A 21,550-nucleotide genomic window follows, 5' to 3' on the forward strand; every position below is an offset into this window, starting at 1 on the left:
ACCCAAGATCCAAAGCAAGAAAATAAAAGAGTGCTCAAGCAAGAACAAGGAAGAAGAGAGATCAATTCTCTTTCCCAATTCTCTAAGATCTCAATTCAAAAGTGAAAACTTAAAATGAAAATGAAAGTTAAAAGGAAAATTCAAAGTAAAGTCTAGCGCTGTCAAAAAGAGGTCCTAATTACATCAAACTAACTCCTATTTATACACTTTCTATTCTTGAATTTTGGAATTTGGATGGGCTTTTGATTTGGTGAAGAAATGAATTAAGTTGGATTTTTAATTCAATTTTTAGCCCAAATGCACCTCCCAGGGGTAAGCTCAGTTGGAAAAACCAACTAAGCACTCCATTGTTGCTGTCCGTGTCATTTGGTGCGTGCGTCCCAGTCTTGACCGTGTCAATTTGTGGGGAGGAAGGGGAGGTAGTGCTCAGTTGGAAAAACCAACTGAGCTCCCCCTTGTGCAGCGCCTTGCTTGCTTCCTTGTTGCGCCAAGTTGCTGCTTGGCCGTTTCATGATGCGCATGACAAGCTCCCTTGTGAGAATTTGTTGTGCCAAAGAGTGGAAGGCTTGGGGAGAGTAATGCTCAGTTGGAAAAACCAACTGAGCTTTCCTTGGTGGCACCTTGCCTTCAGCCTCAAGGTCCCAGGTTCAAATCCTGGTGGGAGCAAGTGGAGGAAATCTTTGAAGCTAATTTCCTTGGATGAGTGGGCACTCCTCCTTATGTTTTAAAGAATTCCCAAGTTCGAAACTTGGCTCAAGCATTTAAGCTATTTCCTCTTGATTTTCCTTGCAAGCTTGGTGGCACTCCTTCCTTATGTTTCAAGGAATTCCCAAGTTCGAATCCTGGGGGAAGCAATTTAGCTATTTCTCTTGATTTTTCCTTGCAAGGAGTAGCATGTGGTTCCAAGTTCGAATCCTAGAGGAAGCATTTTGGCTTATTTTTCATGATTTTCCTTATGCCTAGCAATATAATGTAGCGCTCCAGTAAGTAAAGCAATTGAGCGCCTTTGCCTCCATTGAGTATCACCTTCTTGTCATCCCTCAGGTTCAAGGTTCAAGTCTTGGTGGCTTCATTTATGGGATTTTTGCTTTGAATTAATTTTTGAGAGCCCCCGATAAAGCTCACTTAGTTAACTGAGCTTTATGCCATTTCCTTGCTTTCTTTAGTACTCAGTTAACTATTTGGCCTTGTACCTTGCCTTCCCCTTTCATTTCTTATGAAGCTCAGTTTACTTTTCCAACTTAGCTTCCATTCTTCCTTGATTTTTGCTACGCTTTTCTTCTCTTGGCACGCTTGTTGCTTCCTTTGGGCACATTCCTTAGGCCACGCTTTTCTTATTTTCTTCTTTTTTCACCTACAAGCAATCAAAACAACCAATCAAAGTATCACTAAATTCACAAGGTTTATAAATCATTAAAATTCAATTAAATTTAGCTTAAACCTCATGATTTAACATCAATTACATGGTGGTTGATTGATTCAAAGAAGTCATGCATTTTTAATCCAAATTACTTTTTTAGAATGTAAGAAATTGCATAAAACCTAATAAAAACAAAGAAAAAGGCTAGTGAAACTAGGCTAAGATGACTTGTCATCACAACACCAAACTTAAACGTTGCTTGTCCCCAAGCAAGCAGTAAAACATAAGAAAAATTACTAGAAGCAGAGGAGTGTATAAGCCTTTTGTTAGAAGAAATTGAATACTGGTAAACGGGGTTTTTATGCATGGTATCTTAGGGATTTTTATTCTGGGGCTGAGACATCAACATTCCTTTGGATCCTTACTTGAATTACACAAAAAAATGAGACTTGTTATTGCTTGGTCCCTGGGGTTTTTTTTTTTTCTTTTTTTGTTGCTCTCTTTCTTGGCTGAGGCTTAATGCTATGTTGTAAGGCAGCTTTTTAGAGTAAGCTTTCAGCCAGCATTCCCGCCCCAGTTGGTTCAAGATGCTAGGTGTTGAAACACCCCTATGGGCTTACTTGCTCAAGCCTCTCCTTAGCACACACACATCACAGGCATTTAGCTTGTTTTGTTCATCTCTGTTTGTTCTTTGGAAATTGATGCCCAGCACCTCTTTGGGTTACTAAATGCTTTGTCTCAAAGTAGCTCTTGATGGTGGACTTTCGGTTGGCAATCCCGGGTTAGTTAACCCAAGTTACCGGGTGATGAAGCACCCCTTAGAACCTAGTTATCCAAGCTTATCTTTGTACAAGAACATCACAGGCATTTATCCAAATTTGCAGCCATTGGTGCCCAGCCTTGTGTATTTCTTTTTTGCTTCTTTCTTTTGCATTTTTTTTTCTTTTATTTTGGACCTTTTTCATTTGTCAAGTCTCATGAAATGTAACTCAAGTTTATATCACAAAGTCATGCCAGCATTCAGCCTTATTTATAAATCACCTAATGAACCAGCATATACCACCACATAATCTTATTTTGTCTCATATTATACCAGACTTTTACTCTTTCTCTATTTCACAGTTATTTTTCTTTTATTCAAGCATGAGGAACAAAGCATATAATTCAAGTAAGATGAAAGTGAATCAAGCACTTAGACTAGTAAGCCATAACAGCATGAAAACAAACAAACTAGCAGACAGTAAATGAATCTAGAAAGATACTAATCAACATGGGACATTTGCACTTTCAATTAACATATTTGAACTAGAATCAGTCAGAGAACAATACAACCTCTTGGAGTCTATTTGTTTCATCTGTGTCATCATCATTGTTGGGTTCCATGTCCTTCCTCTGTCCATGATGATGTACCTTTTCCTCCAAGAGATTGAATGACTTCCTACAAAAGATATTAAAAGTTGCTTGTTCCCCAAGCACTTGAGAGGCAGTTAGCATGCATGTATGCTTGTGATTCTGTGAACCTAAGTTGGTGTGGGAACACCAAACTTAGTTCCTTGCCTACTTCTATATGTAGCAGAATAAATACATGCATGAAACATCAAGTACTTTTATTAAGGAAATAAACTATGGACTATAAAACAAGCTATGAACTAGAAAACAACTAAAAACTAGAAACATGACAATTGTTAAGCAGTTTCTCTGATGGTTTGGAGCCGATACTGATCTGATGAGGGTGCAATGTATTCTTAATGAAATTTTTGGTGGAACACCAAACTTAGCATCCAACATCCTCCCCTTAATTATTTTGGTGTGCAACACCAAACTTAGCTCTTTGCAATACTGAGAAATATACTCAACTCTTTTATTAAATTAGCTATGAAGAGAAAATTACCTCAGGTTGGGTTGCCTCCCAACAAGCGCTTCTTTATTGTCACTAGCTTGACATCTTGTTCTTTGATCATGGAGGCTGATAAGCATAGTGCCTTAGCTTTTCTCCTCTTACTGTGAACTTCCTTCCGGTCTCCTCTTTGATGATTTCTAGGTGTTCAAGTGAAAGGATTCGGTTCACAGTATAGTACTCAGATAATTGTGGATACACCTTCATTGGTTGGGTGTTCATCATCACTTTATCCCCTGGTGAGAAGCCTTCAATGGGGATTTTCTTATTTTTCCACCCTTTTGGCCTCTTCTTCTTCTCTTCTTTCTTAGGAGATGATTCATGCCTTGGTGGTTCTTTATCTGGAGTGTTGAGGTTCTCATCTGGGGGTTTTGGATCTAGTTCCTCCTTGATTTCTTTAGTCTGTTGCACCATCTCTACTTCTTTCAAGCATGGATTTAGAAGTCTTGGAGTTAACTCATTGAATGCCTCCTTCAAGCTTTGATCCCTAGCCTTATCCTTCATACAATCTTCTTCTTGAGTGGGCTCATGCAGGGTTTTAAAAACATGGAATGCTAGGTGCTCATCATGTACTCTCAACAATAATTCCCCTTTTTCAACATCTATTAATGCTCTGCCCGTAGCCAGGAAAGGCCTCCCCAGGATGATGGTAGTGTTAGGGTCTTCCTCCATATCCAGGATGACAAAATCAACTGGGAGAAGGAATTTTCCCACTTTTACCAGCACATTCTCTACAACTCCAAGTGCTTGTTGAATGGACTTGTCAGCCATTTGAAGAGTTATTCGAGTGGGTTTCAGCTCAAAAATTTTAAGCTTCCTCATAAGAGATAGAGGCATCAAGTTTATACTTGCACCAAGGTCACAGAATGATTTCTTAATAGTTATGTTTCTATGGTACAAGGTATATAAAACCTTCCAGGATCATCCTTCTTCTCTGGTAGATCTCTTTGGAGAATGGCACTACACTCCATTGTCATTTCAACAATCTGTCCTTCCTTCAAGGGTCTTTTCTTTGTTAGCACTTCTTTCATAAATTTGGCATATAATGGCATCTGTTGAAGTGCTTCTAAGAAAGGAATATTGATGCTGAGTGTCTTGAATATATTCAGGAACTTTGAGTATTGCTTATCCTCATTTTCTTTTTTGAATTTTTGAGGATATGGAAGTTTGGGGATATATGGCTTCATCCCTTCCTTCTTCTCTTGTAGTTGTGTTTCAGGGATGTCCTTATCTCTCTTTGAGCTTTTTGCATTCTCGGTCTTTCTATCCTCTTCACTTCTCTCTTCTGTCTCTTCTTGTGGAACTTGTTTGTTGTGTTCTTCCTGATTGATGGCTTCCTTCTCCCCAATCTTCTCACTTCCTACTATGATTGCTTTGCACTCCTCCCACTTTGTAGCTTTTTCTTTGTCCCTTGGGTGGTTTTGAGTGGCACTAGGGGATGCATTTGGTTGCTTCTCACCCATCTCTGTAATTTGTTTAGCTACTTGTTCCATTTGCATCTCAAGATTTCTGATTGAAGCTTCTTGGTTTTTGCTTGTTATGGCTTGATCTTTTCTTGCTGCTTCTTGATCTTTTCTTGCTGTTTCTTGATCTTGTCTGGCCATCTCTTGATTTTTCATGAGTTTTTCCATCATTATCTCTTGGTGCTTCATCATCTTTTCCATCAATATCTCCAAATTGGAGATTCTTTGAGTGTCTTGTGACGCTTGTGGCTGGTTGTGAGATATTGAAGGTTGATGGTAGGTGTTTTGGTTAGTGGTTTGGTTATTGGGTGGATAGTAACTGGAATTTGGGTGGTTGTTTTGGGGTTTTCTATATGGATTGGGGTTAGTGTTTTGCTGGTTGTGGTTTTGGTTGTTTCTTGAGTTGTTTTGGTTTGAATTTCTTTACCATGGTTGCTGGTTTTGAGTGTGGTTATCTCCCCATCTTATGTTTGGAAGGTTCTTCCAGGATGGATTGTAGGTGTCACCATAAACTTCATTTTGGCCTGAGCCTTGGTTGTGCATATATTGAGGTTGTTCCTGCTGCTGATCTTCTTGGTTTTCTTCATTTTGCCCCCCTGTGGTTGATGGTTGACTTATATTCACCGTTGCAACTTGCAAGCTATCAATCCTCTTGGCCATTTGCTCAAACTGTTGTTGAATTTGCTACTGCATCATTTTGTTTTGAGCTAGGATTGAGTCCACTCCTTCCAACTCTATCACTCCTTTCCTTTGTGATGGTTGGCGTTGCCTTTGGTGAGCAAAAAAATACTGGTTGCTAGCCACCATATCAACGAGATTTTGGCCCTCCTCTGCAGTTTTCATGAGTTGCATTGAGCCTCCTGCTGAGTAGTCAAGTGCCTCTTGAGCTTTCATTGTCAGTCCTTCATAGAAATTTTGGAGTTTATCCCATTCATTAAACATCTCAGGAGGGCACTTCCTGATTAGAGCCTTGTATCGTTCCCATGCCTCATACAAGGGTTCAACATCCGTTTGTGTGAATGTTTGTACTTCAGTCTTCATTCTAATAACTCTTTGAGGTGGGTAAAACTTGGCAAGGAACTTGGTTACTAGATCATCCCAATTGTTGATGCTATCTCTTGGGAAGGATTCCAACCATTGAGTGGCTTTGTCTCTAAGGGAAAATGGAAATAGCAGCAATTTGTAACTGTCAGGATGCACACCATTGGTCTTCACTGTGTTACATATCCTCAGGAAGGTGGATAGGTGCTGATTTGGATCTTCCAAGGGGCCTCCTCCATAGGAACAGTTGTTCTGCACCAAGGTGATGAGTTGGGGCTTCAATTCAAAGTTATTTGCATCGACATTTGGGGTCAGGATGCTACTCCCACAATGCCTTGGATTAGTAAATGTATATGAAGCCAATACTCTCCTTTGGGGCTGACCATTGTCGTTGGCCACTCCCACTTGTGGATTTGTTGGATTTTCCTCCATTTCTTGGTTCTCTTCTCAACCTCCAAAGTGTTTCAGGATCAAAAGGTATGGATTCATCACTTCTTCCTCCTGACATAAACACAGAACTAGGAACCAAAATTAAACACTCTATTGCTAGAGTGAAGTTAGTGTTAACTTAAGCAAAAATTCAAACAGTTAGTGTGTTAGTTAAAAATTAAAGAAACAGAAAAGAAAAAGTGCTTGATCTAGATCTCCACTTCACTTAATCATTGTCAATCTAATCAATCCCCGGCAACGGTGCCAAAAACTTGATGTGTGGAAAACGATCCAACACAAAACTCACCGGCAAGTGTACCGGGTCGCATCAAGTAATAATAACTCACATAAGTGAGGTCGATCCCACAGGGATTGAAGGATTGAGCAATTTTAGTTTAGTGGTTGATTTAGTCAAGCGAATCAAGTATTGGTTGAGTGGTTTGTAATTTGCAGAAGCTAAATTGCTTGAAATGTAAAGGGAGAAGGGGAAATTGCAGTAAATGAAAGAGCAGGAAAGTAAATGTGCTGAATCTTAAAGAACAAGTAAAGTAAATTGCAGAAACTTAGATTGCAAGAAATGTAAATGACTGAATCTTAAAGTGCAAGAAATGTAAATTGCTTGAATTATAAAAGGAGTTGGGAATTGGGATTGCAGAATTTAAACAAGACAGAAGTAAATTGAAATTAAACAGAAGAGTAGATATTCTGCAACTTAAAAGTAAAAATGCTTTGAGAATTTAAAAGTAAATTTAAATTCTCAAAGCATTTAGCCTTGTACCTTGCCTTCCCCTTTCATTCCTTGTGAAGCTCAGTTTACTTTTCCAACTTAGCTTCCATTCTTCCTTGATTTTTGCCACGCTTTTCTTCTCTTGGCACGCTTGTTGCTTCCTTTGGGCACATTCCTTAGGCCACGCTTTTCTTATTTTCTTCTTTCTTCACCTACAAGCAATCAAAACAACCAATCAAAGTATCACTAAATTCACAAGGTTTATAAATCATTAAAATTCAATTAAATTTAGCTTAAACCTCATAATTTAACATCAATTACATGGTGGTTGATTGATTCAAAGAAGTCATGCATTTTTAATCCAAATTACTTTCTTAGAATGCAAGAAAGTGCATAAAACCTAATAAAAAAAAGAAAAAGGCTAGTGAAACTAGGCTAAGATGACTTGTCATCAACTGTTCTTGTAGGAACCAGTTCTTTTTTTTCATTATGAACCACTGTCATGCCTCCCTTTTTGGGGACAACTTGGACATGGCTCACCCAGGGGCTATCAGAAATAGGATAAATAATCCCAGCCTCCAGTAACTTGGTGACCTCTTTCTGCACCACTTCCTTCATGGCTGGATTTATCCGCCTTTGTGGTTGAACCACTGGCTTAGCATCGTCCTCCAATAGGATCTTGTGCATGCATCTTGCTGGGCTGATGCCCTTAAGATCACTTATGGACCACCCAAGAGTTGCCTTGTGTGTCCTTAGCACTTGAAGTAGCACTTCCTCTTCCAGGGGATTTAAAGCAGAGCTTATGATCACCGGAAAAGTGTCACCTTCTCCCAAAAATGCATATTTCAGGGATGATGGTAATGGTTTGAGCTCGGGTTTAGGAGGTTTTTCCTCTTCCTGAGGAAGTTTCAGAGGCTCTTTCAATTCCTCTGATTCCTCCAGATCAGGCTGAACATCTTTAAAGATGTCTTCCAGCTCTGATTCGAGATTCTCAGCCATGTTGATCTCCTCTACCAAAGAGTCAATAAGATCAACTTTCATGCAGTCTTTTGGTGTGTCTGGATGCTGCATGGCTTTGACAGCATTCAACTTAAACTCATCCTTATTGACTCTCAGGGTTACTTCCCCCTTTTGGACATCAATAAGAGTTCGTCCAGTTGCTAGGAAAGGTCTTCCTAGAATGAGAGTAGCACTCTTGTACTCCTCCATTTCCAGCACTACAAAGTCAGTGGGGAAGGCAAATGGCCCAACCCTGACAGTCATGTCTTCAATCACGCCTGATGGGTATTTAATGGAGCCATCAGCAAGTTGGAGACATATCCGGGTTGGTTTGACTTCTTTTGTTAAACCAAGCTTTCTGATAGTGGATGCAGGTATTAGGTTGATGCTTGCCCCAAGATCACATAAAGCTGTCTTGGTGCAATTACCCTCTAATATGCATGGTATCATAAAGCTCCCAGGATCTTTAAGCTTTTCTGGGAAGCTTTTCAGAATGACTGCACTGCATTCTTCAGTGAGGAGAACTCTTTAAGTTTCTCTCCAATCCTTCTTATGACTCAAGATCTCTTTCATGAACTTGGCATAAGAGGGTATTTGCTCAAGTGCCTCTGCAAACGGAATCTTTATTTTAAGAGTCCTGAGATAGTCTGCAAAGCGGGCAAATTGCTTATCCTGCTCCTCTTGGCGGAGTTTTGGAGGATAAGGCATCTTGGCTTTGTATTCCTCAACCTTAGTTACTGCAGGTTTATTTCCTACAGAGGTGGTTGGAGAAGCCTTTTTAGAGGGGTTGCTATCAGCACTTGTGTGTGTCTGATCCCTCACTGGCATTTGAATGCCAGGGTTAGAAGCTTGATTAGCGTTGGATGCCAACTTCTTACCTGTTTCTAGCGTTTGAACGCCAGAACTGAGCTTCCATTGGGCGTTTGACGCCAGCTCCTTGCCTGTTTCTGGCGTTTGAAAGCCAGGACTGCGCGTGGGTTGGGTGTTTAACGCCAACTTTGCATCCTTTTCTGGCATTTGAACGCCAGAGTGGTTTTTCTCTTGGCTCTTACTATCCTCAGAAGGATTTTGGATAATATTTTGCTCATCCTCTGTCAGTTGTTCTTTTCTTGGCTTTCTGCTACTCTGAAGTGAGGTATTTAATGTTTTTTCACTTCTTAATTGAACTGCCTGGCACTCTTCTGTTATCTACTTTGATAACTGCTGTTTTGTCTGATTCAATTGTGCTTCCATATTTTTATTAGCATTTTTAGTGTCTTGTATCATCTCCTTGAATTCTACTAGCTGTTTTGTTAGAAAACACAATTGTTGATTGAGTTCAGGAACTTGTTCTGGAGGACCAAGTTCAGTAGACACTGCTTTGGCTTCTTCTTTTATGGAGGACCCACTACTTATGTACAGATGCTGATTTCTAGCAACTATATCAATAAGCTCTTAAGCCTCTTCAATAGTTTTTCTCATGTGTATAGATCCACCAGCTGAGTGGTCTAGAGATATCTGAGCTCTTTCTGTAAGCCCATAGTAGAAGATGTTTAATTGCACCCACTCTGAAAACATTTCAGAGGGGCATTTCTTTAGCATCCCTCTGTACCTCTCCCAGGCATTATAAAGGGATTCATCATCCTCTTGTTTAAAGTCTTGGATGTCCAGCCTTTGCTGTGTCATCCTTTTTGGAGGGAAATATTGATTCAGGAAATTGTCTGATAACTATTTCCATGTTCTTATGCTTGCTGTGGGTTGGTTATTTAACCACCCTTTAGCTTGATCTTTTATAGCAAACAGAAACAGTAACAGCCTGTATACATCCTGATCTACCTCCTTCTCACGTACTGTGTCAGCAATTTGCAAGAATTGTGCCAGAAACTCAGTAGGTTCTTCCTATAGAAGACCGAAATATTGACAATTTTGCTGCACAATGACAATGAGCTGAGGATTTAGCTCAAAACTGCTTGCTTTGATGGGAGGTATACAGATGCTACTCCCATATGCAACAGTAGTAGGGTTAGCATATGACCCCAGAGTCCTTATGGACTGTTCATTTCCACTTAGGTCTATGATGGAGAAAGGGAGATGATGCGGATTGCAAATAAAATATTTTTTTTTGAAAACCGAAATTAAAATAATATAAAATAAAATGAAAAGTTGATTATAATTTTGAAAATTTAGAAGAAAAAGAAATAAAAGAAAATTAAAAACTAAATTAATTAATTAAAAAAATTTGAAAAAGATGTGGGTGAGGATTTTCGAAAAAATGAAGGGAGAGAAATTGGTTAGGAAGTTTTGAAAAATATATGTCTTAAAATTAAAGATACTTGTAAGAAAATAAAATAAAAAAGAAAAGATATGAAAAAGATTTGATTTTGAGATTTGAGATTAGAAAAGATAAGATATGCTAGGTAAGAGAAGATAAGGAATTTAAATTAAAAAGTTTTGAAATTTAAATTTTAAATTTGAAAATTAAATTTGAAATTTGAAATTTGAAGTTTGAAATTTGAATTTTAAATTTTGAAATTTGAAATTTGAAATAAGATAAGATAAGATTTTGAAAAAGATATGATTTTTTTTTTGAAAAAAATTTGAATTTTGAAATTTTTAAAACTAAGATAAGATAAAATAGAAATTTTAAAATAAAAATCTGAAATTCTTATGTAAATTTCGAAAATTAACTTAAAATAAAGAGAAAATATATTTTTTTTTTGAATTTAATGAGGAAAGAGAAAAACAATAAAATGACACCAAACTTAGAATTTTTAGATTAAAATAAAGAAAACAAATAAGAAAATTTTGAATGTCAAGATGAAAACCAAGAACACTTTGAAGATCAAGATGAACACCAAGAACAAATTTAAAAATTTTTTTAAGAAAATAGAAACACAAAGGACACCAAACTTAAAAATTTTTATATTTTGGACACTAATAATTCGAAAATGTATAAGATAAACAGCAACAAACACCAAACAAGAAATTTTAAAGATCAAATAAGGAAAATAAATAATAACAACATGAAGATCAAGAAAGAACAATGAACACAAATTCGAAAATTTAAAAGAAAACAAAAACATGCAATTTACACCAAACTTAAAATATGAAACTAAACTCAAACAGAAAAATCTAAAGATTAATAAAGAAAAATAATAAATTTTTGGAAAATTTTTGAAAAGAAAATAAAAGACTCTGACCCAAAAGACAAAATTTTCCTAATCTAAGCAACAAGATGAACCGTCAGTTGTTCAAACTCGAACAATCCCCAGCAACGGCGCAAAAAACTTGGTGTACGAAATTGTAAATCACACTTTTCACAATTCGTACCACTAACCAGCAAGTACACTGCGTCGTCCAAGTAATACCTTACGTGAGTAAGGGTTGATCCCACAGAGATTGTTGGCTTGAAGCAAGCTATGGTTATCTTGTAACTCTTAGTCAGGATATCAATTATAATTATCAGTTGACTTGCAAATGAACAAGAGAGCATAGATTAAATAATACTTATCATGCAGTAATGGAGAATATGTTGGAGTTTTGGAGATATTTTGTCTTCTGAATCTCTGCTTTTCCCCTGTCTTCTTCTTCACGCACGCAAGGTTCCTCTTATGGCAAGCTGTCTATTAGTGGATCACCGTTGTCAATGGCCACCATCCGTCCTCTCAGTGAAAATGGTCCAGGTCACTATCACCGCACGGCTAATCATCTGTCAGTTCTCACTCATGCTGGAATAGGATCCATTGATCCTTTTGCGTCTGTCACTACGCCCAACCCTTGTAAGTTTGAAGCTCGTCACATTCATTCAATCCCTGAATCCTACTCGGAATACCACAGACAAGGCTTAGACTTTCCGGATTCTCAAGAATGCTGCCAATGGATTCTAGCTTATACCACGAAGATTCTGATTAAGGAATCCAAGAGATACTCATTCAATCGAAGGTAGAACGGAGGTGGTTGTCAGGCACGCGTTCATAGGTTGAGAATGGTGATGAGTGTCACGGATCATCACATCCATCATATTGAAGTGCGAATGAACATCTTAGATAAAAACAAGTGTGTTTGAATAGAAAACAGAAATAATTGCATTAATTCATCGAGACATAGCAGAGCTCCTCACCCCCAACAATAGAGTTTAGAGACTCATGCCATCAAAGAGTACAAAGTTCAGATCTAAAAATGTCATGAGGTACAAAATAAATCTCTAAAAGTTGTTTAAATACTAAACTAGTAACCTAGGTTTACAGAAAATGAGTAAACTATGATAGATAGTGCAGAAGTCCACTTCCGGGGCCCACTTGGTGTGTGCTGGGGCTGAGACTTGAGCTTTACACGTGTGTATGCTGTTTCTGGAGTTAAACGCCAGGTTGTAACCTTTTTTGGGCGTTTAACTCCAACTTGTAACCTGTTTCTGGCGTTTAACACCAGAATAGGGCAGAGAACTGGCATTGAATGCCAGTTTGCGTCATCTAAAATCGAGAAAGGTATGAACTATTATATATTGCTGAAAAGCCCTAGATGTCTACCTTCCAACGCAATTGAGATTGTGCCATTTGGACTTCTGTAGCTCTAGAAAATCCATTTTGAGTGCAGGGAGGTCAGAATTCAATAGCATCTGCAGTCCTTTTTCAGCCTCTGAATCAGAATTTGCTCAGGTCCCTCAATTTCAGCCAGAAAATACCTAAAATCACATAAAAATACACAAACTCATAGTAAAGTCCAGAAATGTGAATTTTGAATAAAAACTAATAAAAATATAGTAAAAACTAACTAAATCATATTAAAAACTACCTAAAAATAATGCCAAAAAGCGTCTAAATTATCCGCTCATCAGAAACTCCACCACCTTCTAATTGTCTTGGTCCTTGCTCCTGCTTGATTCTCCCTTCTTTTTCCTCTTCTTGGTGTAGTCTTGAGGTTCTTTTCCAGGGCACTTCCTATCCCAGACAGAGTTTGTCAGACCTAAGAGTCCGGCCTCCTCTAAACCATGCTGCATACGTGCTGAATTCTTCTGGGTTCTTGCTCTCTAATGGTTCACTAACTCTTGGCATTGCTCAAATGGCTTGATCTGTGGATCCAATGCTGGCATGCTATGGGTCTGATAATCCAACTTTGCTTGAGTCTTCATCATACTCTATTCTATCTACGTGCCTATTCTCTCCAATGGTATGATAAATGTTCTTCCACAGATATAAGTTGTGAGTGTACTCCCCATACTTGGCTTGACTCAGGGACAATCTATTGTATAACTCACGAAAATCTGCTGATTGTTCCCTTTGCCCCTCAAGAATCTTTGTTTGGAATTCTTGTTGTTGAGCATTCATTTGTTGCTGCCAGTTCTCTCGTCGCTCCTCCATGTGGCACTGCCAGTTCTCTCTTCCCTCTCTATCCTTCATGTACTGCTCCTGTTGTTGCAAATATAGCTCTTGCTGCCTTAAATACTGCTCTTGTGTTCTCATGTTTTGTTGGGATATTTCCTCAAGAGCTCTTTGCAATTGGTTCATGTCTATGGCACCAGGAGCTTGTTCTTCCTACACTTGTGGTCTTCTTCTTCTTTGGGGTCTTTCTTCCTCTTGATCATCATCTTCAGTAGCACCTTCCAATAGTCGCCTAGTGATCCCCCTGCTTCCTTTTACCTTAACCGTTTCATCATCTTCAAATATCACCCTAGCCCTTTTACACAGCCTTAGAATAGTGCTTGGGTGACCAAGCCTACCTGATTTGTTTGTGTCTTCAGCAATCTCCTGAATACTGTCTGCTATGAGTTGTGAGAGGTTGATATCTCCTCCATGTAGGATGCAATAAATCAAGAGGGCTCGCTTGATTATAACTTTGGAGGTGTTTGCAATAGGAAGTATTGATCTCCTCACAATCTCATACCACCCCTTAGCCTCGAGTCTGAGATCTAATCTTTTCAAGTGGCTTGGGATTCCATCTAAGTCCCTCTCCCAATCTCTGCCTTCAATACATAACCCCTGCAATATTTCATCAGGGTCATTCTCACCTTAGAATCTTTCATTATAGCTAAGCTCCTCAAAGGTTATGGTTCTCAACTGGAGGACCCTTGTAACTGATGATGGACTAAAATCCACCTCAACACCTCTCACATAACTTTTATAAGGGGGGCTGTCCTTGCTCTCTTTCACAGCATTGGCATAAAATTCCCTTATGATTATTGCACTAATGTCAGTGAGAGGAAAACATAGAAGTTCCCACCTCATTTCCCTAGTGATTTGCATCATGATGGGATACTCCCCATCCATCAGTCTGAAGCCCATCTCAGGAATGACATGTTTTGTTTTCATGAGCCTATGATACCTTGCTTCATGAAACTGAGATTTAAATTTTTTTGTATCGTAACTTGGGGGTTCGGCCACTATTGGCTCCTTTCTCTTTCTTCTTCTAGAGCTTGAAAAGGCCATGAGCTAAGTAAGAGTAGAGAAGAAGGAGAGGGTGGCTGTGTATGGGCTACAGTTTTGTTGTGAAAATGGGTGGAGGATAGAAAAAGTACGTTGCTGGAACGTGCTTTTGGAGTGGGGAAAGAATGAAGCAAAGGCTTATAAGTGGGGAAAGCTTGTGTGAATGTCTAAGCTATGAAGTGTCACAAACTATTTATAGGCATGGCATAAAATCTTCGAACACAATCACAAAGGAAGAGCAAGTTCCGTTAGGTAAAGGAAGGGTGGAGATTGAGCAAAATTTTGTGAAATCTCATAGTATGGATGGCTTGCATGCAAAGTTGAGTGAGGTCATGGATTGCTCCCCATTGGATGCATGTGGTTCGGCCTCCAAGAGCCCCAAGCATGCAGATTTTTGTCTCCAAGAGTGCACTATTCTCTAGGCACATGTGACTCTCTTTTTCTTTGTCCTAGCCGTGCATGCATTCCTTCTTGTCCTATTCTCAATCTTCTTTGTCCTACACAATTAAATTAAAGAATTGGTTAGCATTGGGAGTAAAATGTGGCACGGTGGTGTAGTGGTTAGTAGCAAAAAGAAAATAAAACAAATTTTGCATATTCCTTATGTATAATTGACCAATTATGGTCCTTAGATTTTGAACAAAGATTTGGTGGACACCAAACTTGTTATATGCTAAGGGATCCATGTAAAATGCAATTAATATTCATCATAATTGGTGCATTTATCATAAGAAACATTTTATTTTCTACCATAAACTCCTAAAATGAAGCAGTGTATGGCTCATCTATTCATAATTTTAATCCTCTGAGCAAAAATGGTTTCTATGAGATTAAGTGTATATGCAGACACCAAACTTAATGTTTGGCTATATACTTAATCAAAATGAATAAGCATATAGTCTAAGATGACTTGAGAAACTAGTTTGGAGTGCCTTCAGGGACACCAAACTTAGAGCTCTAGCATATACTTCAATATAATGCCTCCAATTATCCTGTATGCTCATGAGAATTCAAATTCATGCTAGAAGGACCATTGATTATTGAAATTAAAATTGAAACAAGAATATTAAATCATGGGTTGCCTCCCATGTAGCGCTCTTTTATTGTCACTAGCTTGACATTGGACCCTCTTTAGGGTGGTTGATGACAGTGATGTCTCAGCTTGTCTCCTCTCACAGTAAGCTTCCTGCCAGTGCTTTGATGTTCAATTTCTGCATGCTCTAGTGAGAGAATCCTGTTGATAATGTAGTAGTCATCAGCTTGTTGATTTGTCCCTAACTGTTGATAAATTAGCTTTACCTCATTTCCCTTTGAAAATCCTTCAGTTGGGATTTTTTTTTATTTTTCCACCCTCTTGGACCCTTTTTTTTGCTTTTCTTCCCTTTTCTTGATGATTTTTTTCCTTTGACAGTGGGCTGTGTTTTGGAATCTATTTTCTCAGTAGCTAACACCTCACTTCCTTCTTGCTTCTTCTCATTATTCGGTGCAGTCTCATTCTCTTTTTGACCTGCCTTGCTGCTTGTCTCTTGCTTTGGAGGGGGATTAATGAGTGTCTTGTTGATTTCTTCCTTTCACTGCAAGTTCTTTTTGTCAGCTTCCATGCATTCTTCATTTTCATTATTATGCTATGCTTCTGGAAAGACATTCAGAGTAATGCTTTCATCATATACCCTTAGAGTCAGCTCTCCTTGTTCAACATCTATAATGGCTCTTGCTGTGGCCAAGAATGATCTTCCCAAGATAATAGATTCATTTCCTTCTTCTCCTAGATCCAAAATCACAAAGTCTGCAGGGAATATGAACTTATCCACCTTGACCAAAAGGTTTTCAATTACTCCTTTGGGAAACACCAATGATTTGTCCACGAGCTCTAGGAACATCTGTGTGGGCTTTACCTCCTCTATGCATAGCTTTCTCATCATAGAATAAGGGATTAAGTTGATGCTGGCCCCTAAGTCACACAGTGCCCTTTTTATGGTCATATTACCAATGGTGCAAGGTAAGAAAAAGCTCCCAGGATCTTTGAGCTTTAGTAGGAGACCTCTTTGAATTATAGCACTGCACTCTTATGTGAGCATAATGATCTCCTTCTCATGCCAGCTTCTCTTTTTGTTAATGAGCTCCTTCAAGAATTTTGCATATAGAGGCATCTGCTCTAATGCTTCAGCCAGGGGGATATTGATCTCCAACTTCTTGAAGACTTCAAAGAATTTGGGGAAGTGTTGATCCTTGGTTTTCTTGTTGAACCTCTGAAGGTATGGAAAGGGAGGTGTGAAAGCCGTCACTGCCTACTCCTGCCCTTGAGATGCTTCCTCCATTACTTGCTTCCCTTTCCTTGGATCTTGTGGCTAGTCATCTTTTTCTTTAGGCTTCTCTTGAGCTTGTTTTCTTGCTGTCATCTCTTCCTTGTTGCTAGCTTCACCATGCTTACTGCTAGCTTTGTCATTGTCTGTAGCCCTCTTGTTATCTTCTTTGTTACTCACCAAGGTTTTTCCACTTCTCAGTTGGGAGTGAGCTTGTTGGCCTTTCAACTTGCTTGGACAATTGTCCCATCTGCCTCTCTAGGTTTCTTATTGAGGCTTCCTGATTCTTGCTTGTTATCTCTTGGTTCTTTAGCATCTTTTCTAGCAACATCTCCAAGTTGGAGATTCTTTGAGTGTCCTGTGATGGTTGTGGCTAGTTGTGAGATGTTGAAGATTGATGGTAGGTGTTTTGGGGTTTTCTATATGGATTGTGGTTTTGGTTGTTTCTTGAGTTGTTTTAGTTTGAATTTCTTTGCTATGGTTGTTGGTTTTGAGTGTGGTTATCTCCCCATCTTAGGTTTGGATGGTTCTTCCAGGATGGATTGTAGGTGTCACCATAAACCTCATTTTGGCCTGAGCCTTGGTTGTTCACATATTAAATTTGTTCTTGCGGCTGATCTTCTTGCTTTTCTTCATTTTGCCCCCATGTGGTTGATGGTTGGCTTGTATTCACTGTTGCAACTTGGAGGCTATCAATTCTTTTAGCCATTTGCTCAAATTGTTGTTGGATTTGCTGCTGCATGATCTTGTGTTGAGCTAGGATTGTGTCTACTCCTTCCAACTCTAGCACTCCTTTCCTTTGTGATGGTTGGCATTGTCTCTGATGGCCAAAGAAATATTGATTGTTTGCCACCATATCAATGAGGTTTTGAGCCTCTTCTGCTATCTTCATCAATTGTAAGGAGCCTCCTGCTGAATGATCTAGTGCTTCCCGAGCCTTCATAGTCAAACCTTTATAGAATTTTTGAAGGACGTCCCATTCATTAAACATCTCAGGGGGACATTTTCTAATTAGGGCCTTGTACCTCTCTCATGCCTCATAGAGATATTCAGCATCCATTTGTGTGAAGGTTTACACCTCAGTCTTGAGCCTGATGATCCTTTGAGAGGGGTAGAACTTGGCCAAAAATTTATTCACTAGATCCTCCCAGCTAGTGATGCTTCCTTGTGGAAAGGTTTCGAGCCATTGAGCAGCCTTGTCCCTCAATGAAAATGGGAACAGCAGTAATTTGTATGTTTCTGGATGCACACCATTGGATTTCACTGTGTCACAAATCCTCAGGAAGGTGGATAAGTGTTGGTTTGGATCCTCCAAAGTGCTTCCTCCATATGAACAATTGTTCTGTACCAATGTGATGAGCTGGGGCTTCAATTCAAAGTTATTTGCGTTGACATTTGGGGTAAGGATGCTACTCCCACAATGCCTTGGATTAGCAAATGTGTATGAAGCCAATACTCTCCTCTGTGGTTGACCATTATTGTTGGCCATTCCTACTAGTGAATTTGTTGGATTTGTGGAGTGTTCCTCCATTTCATGATATTCTTCTTCAAAAATTTCTTCCTCTCCAACAATTCCTTTCCCTTTTTCTTCTCTTCTTAACCTTCGGAGAGTTCTTTTGTCAGCTTCACAGAAGGTAGGGGTCTCCCTCCTTGCCTCTGTCATAAAACCAAAACAACAAGAAACACAAGAGCACCCTGTAGCTTGAGTGCAGTGAGAGTTAGTAGAGACAAAGTCTCAAATAGTTAGTGTGCTAGTTAAAAATAAAGGAAATAAACAAAAATAAAGAAAAAGTGCTTAATCTAGACCACCACCTTACTTAATCATTGTCAATCTAATCAATCTCCGGCAATGATGACAAGTCATCTTAGCCTAGTTTCACTAGTCTTTTTCTTTTGTTTTCAATTGTTTTTATGCACTTTCTTGAGCCATAAGTAAGCCAATTGGGTAGAATTTCATATTTCCTTTGATTCAATCAACCATAGATAAATTAATGTATTTTCATGAGATTTTGTGCTATAATTGTCATATATTATGAAAGAAACACAATCTCATGATTTGGAGCATAGCTTTGATTGTTTTGATTGATTGATGATAGGTGAAAAGAGTTTTGAAGAGGGTTGAAGAAAGAAGGAATGGCTAGGAGCAAGAGAGAACAAAAAGCTTGAGCCAAAGCTTGCCTCAAGCTTTAGCTCAAACTTTTGGAAGAGTTGAAAACACCCTGGATGGAGCAAAAGCTTGCGCCAACGTTTGCCTTAAGCTTTTTGGCAAACGTTGGCACCTAAAACAAACACCCTGGAGGAAAAAGCTTGCGCCAACGTTTGCCTCAAGCTTTTTGGCAAACGTTGGTGCCACACATGCATACAAGGTGATCCACGTTTGGCTTAAAGTTTGACCTCAAACTTTAGCTCAAACGTGGATAGCAGCAAAAGGGGGTGGCTGGTATAAAAAGCTTGAGCCAAAGTTTACCTCAAACTTTGACTCAAGCTTTTGTGCTTTATGTCCCGATTCACAATGGGTTTCTCTCCAACTCCAAGTGCAATCAACAGAGGCTTTTATCAACCCAATTCCATCAAGAGCAAAGGCCCAATTCAAGGCTTGAAGACCATTTGAAGAAAGTCTATAAATAGCTTAAGATTTAAGTTTTTCGAGAGCTTTTCATTTAGAATTCTTAGAACACTCAGAGAGAGAGCTCACCTTTACATTTTAGTTGTTGTTTTTAGAATTCAAGAGAATTAGGAAGGAGAATTGATCTCTCTTCTTCCTTGTTCTTGCTCAGCACTCTTTACTTTTCTTTCTTTGGATCTTGGGTGGAGAATTGAAGAACTTCTGTTTTAATCTCACCTTGAGATCTTGTTTAATTTTCTGCATAATTGAATTTCCATTTCTGTTAATTGCTTCTTCTTCTACTATTTCTGCAATTTACTTTTCTTCATTTCTTTTGCAATTGTTCTTGCTGGATCTAGGAAGGCAGTGAGATCTAGACTTGGCTATCTAGTCTCTTGAGTCCTGAGATCTACAGCTTTCAATTTCAATTTTCTTGTTTCGTTGCTACACCAAGCTTATTTTCATTTTCATTCAAGATCCGGTTTAATTGAGTCCATCTATTACATTTCTGTTTGTTAAATTTTACTTTCTCTTGTTTAATTCATGCAAATCCAAATCCCAATTCCCTTTACGATTCAAGTTATTTAAATTTCTTGCATCTTAAGATTCTGCAATTTACATTTCTTGCAATCTAAGTTTCTGCAATTTAATTTCTTGTTCTTTAAGATTCAGCACTTTTATTTTCTGCCCTTTTTAATTTCTTGTCAATTGTCCCTCTCCCTTTTAAATTTCATGCAATTTAGCTTCTGTCAAATACAAACCACTCAAATCAACTCTTGATTCGCTAGACTAAGTCATCCACTAAACTAAAATTGCTCAATCCTTCAATCCCTGTGGGATCGACCTCACTCCCGTGAGTTTTATTACTTGATGCGACCCGGTGCACTTGCCGGTTAGTTTCGTATTGGATCGTTTTCCACACATCAGGCAACGGCGCCAAAAACTTGATGGGTTGAAACCGAAATTCTAACACCTAAAACTCACCGGCAAGTGTACCGAGTCACATCAAGTAGTAATTACTCACATGAGTGAGGTCGATCCCACAGGGATTGAAGGATTAAGCAATCTTAGTTAGGTGGGTGATTTAGTTAAGCAAACAAGTGATGATTTGAGTTGTTTTGTAGCCAACAGAATGCAAATGACAAGGAATTCAAATTGCAGAAAGTAAAATTGCAGAAACTTAAAGTGCAAGAAAGTAAAATAGCTGAAGCTTAAATTGCAAGAAATATAAATAGCTGAAGCTTAAAGTGAAAGAAATGTAAATTGATTGAATAATAAAGGGGTGTGGGGTGCTGGGATTCAAAAATTAATGACAGAAAGTAAAGAAGATGAATTAATTGCAGCAGATCTAAACAGAATTAGAAAATTACAATGAAGGATAAAAGCAAAAAGTAATTTCAATGCAATTGCAAGAACTAAGAAGGAAATCCAAAAGCTCAGAGGCTCAATGAGCCTAGAAAACAAGTCTAGATCTCAATTCCTTCCTTGATCCAGCAGAGAACAATTTGCAGAAGGAAAGAAAATTTAAAAACAGTAAAGAAGATTTAGATCCAATCCTTAGATCAATTGAGAAGAAGCAAAGGAAGACAGCAAAAGTAGCAAAGAAATGAAAATGAAATCAAAAAGCTAAATCCAAATCACAATTCCTTAGAATTATGCAGAAGAGAACCAAGATAAATTGTAGATCAAGGATTGAAACAGAATTCCTTCAATCTCTATCCACAATTCAAATACAGAAAGCAAGAAAATCAAAAGTGAGAACAAGGAAGAGAGAACTCAGCTCTCAATCCCAATTCTCAATTCAAAGCTCAAAATCAATGAAAATTCCAAAGTGAAAAGTAAAAGTTAACAAAAGGTCCTTTCTAAATCAAACTAAGTCCTCTTTATACACTTTCTATTTTTGATCTTCAGAATTTTGAGTGGGCTTTTCAATTCGTGAAGAATTGAATCCAAAATAGCACTTGAAGTGAAATTGGCCCATGGTGCACCTCCAGGGGAGGATTCAGTTAACTAAGTTAACTGAGCGCTCCAAGTCTTGGTCCTTGGCTTCATTTTGGTTCATGCCATGCTCTAGGGTAGCGTTCAGTTACTTTAAAGTAACTGAGAACTACATGTGCTTCCTTGGCTTTTCCATGTTGCGTCACAAGCCTTGCTCTAAGTGTGTCTCTATAGCGCTCAGTGCAAAGCAATTAACTAACCACCCCTTGCTTGTGAGGTGAGTTAACTCAGCACCTCTTCTTGATTTGGATGAGCCCAGCTTCGAGTCTTGGTGGAAGCAAATCACAAATTTTCTTGGCATGAAGGGGTAGAGCTCAGGTGGAAACTTTT

At 38.6% G+C, this 21,550-nt stretch overlaps 1 pseudogene; it reads right to left on the minus strand.

Annotated features, from left to right (window-relative positions):
- The window catches only part of LOC148567703 (uncharacterized), a 190,689-nt pseudogene extending 177,290 nt beyond the window's left edge, over positions 1-13,399 (minus strand).
- Positions 13,400-21,550: the final 8,151 nt, after the last annotated feature.

The sequence above is a fragment of the Arachis ipaensis genome, chromosome B4 (assembly GCF_059453495.1).
Source record: "Arachis ipaensis isolate K30076 ecotype BB chromosome B4, ASM5945349v1, whole genome shotgun sequence".
NCBI lineage: Eukaryota > Viridiplantae > Streptophyta > Magnoliopsida > Fabales > Fabaceae > Arachis > Arachis ipaensis.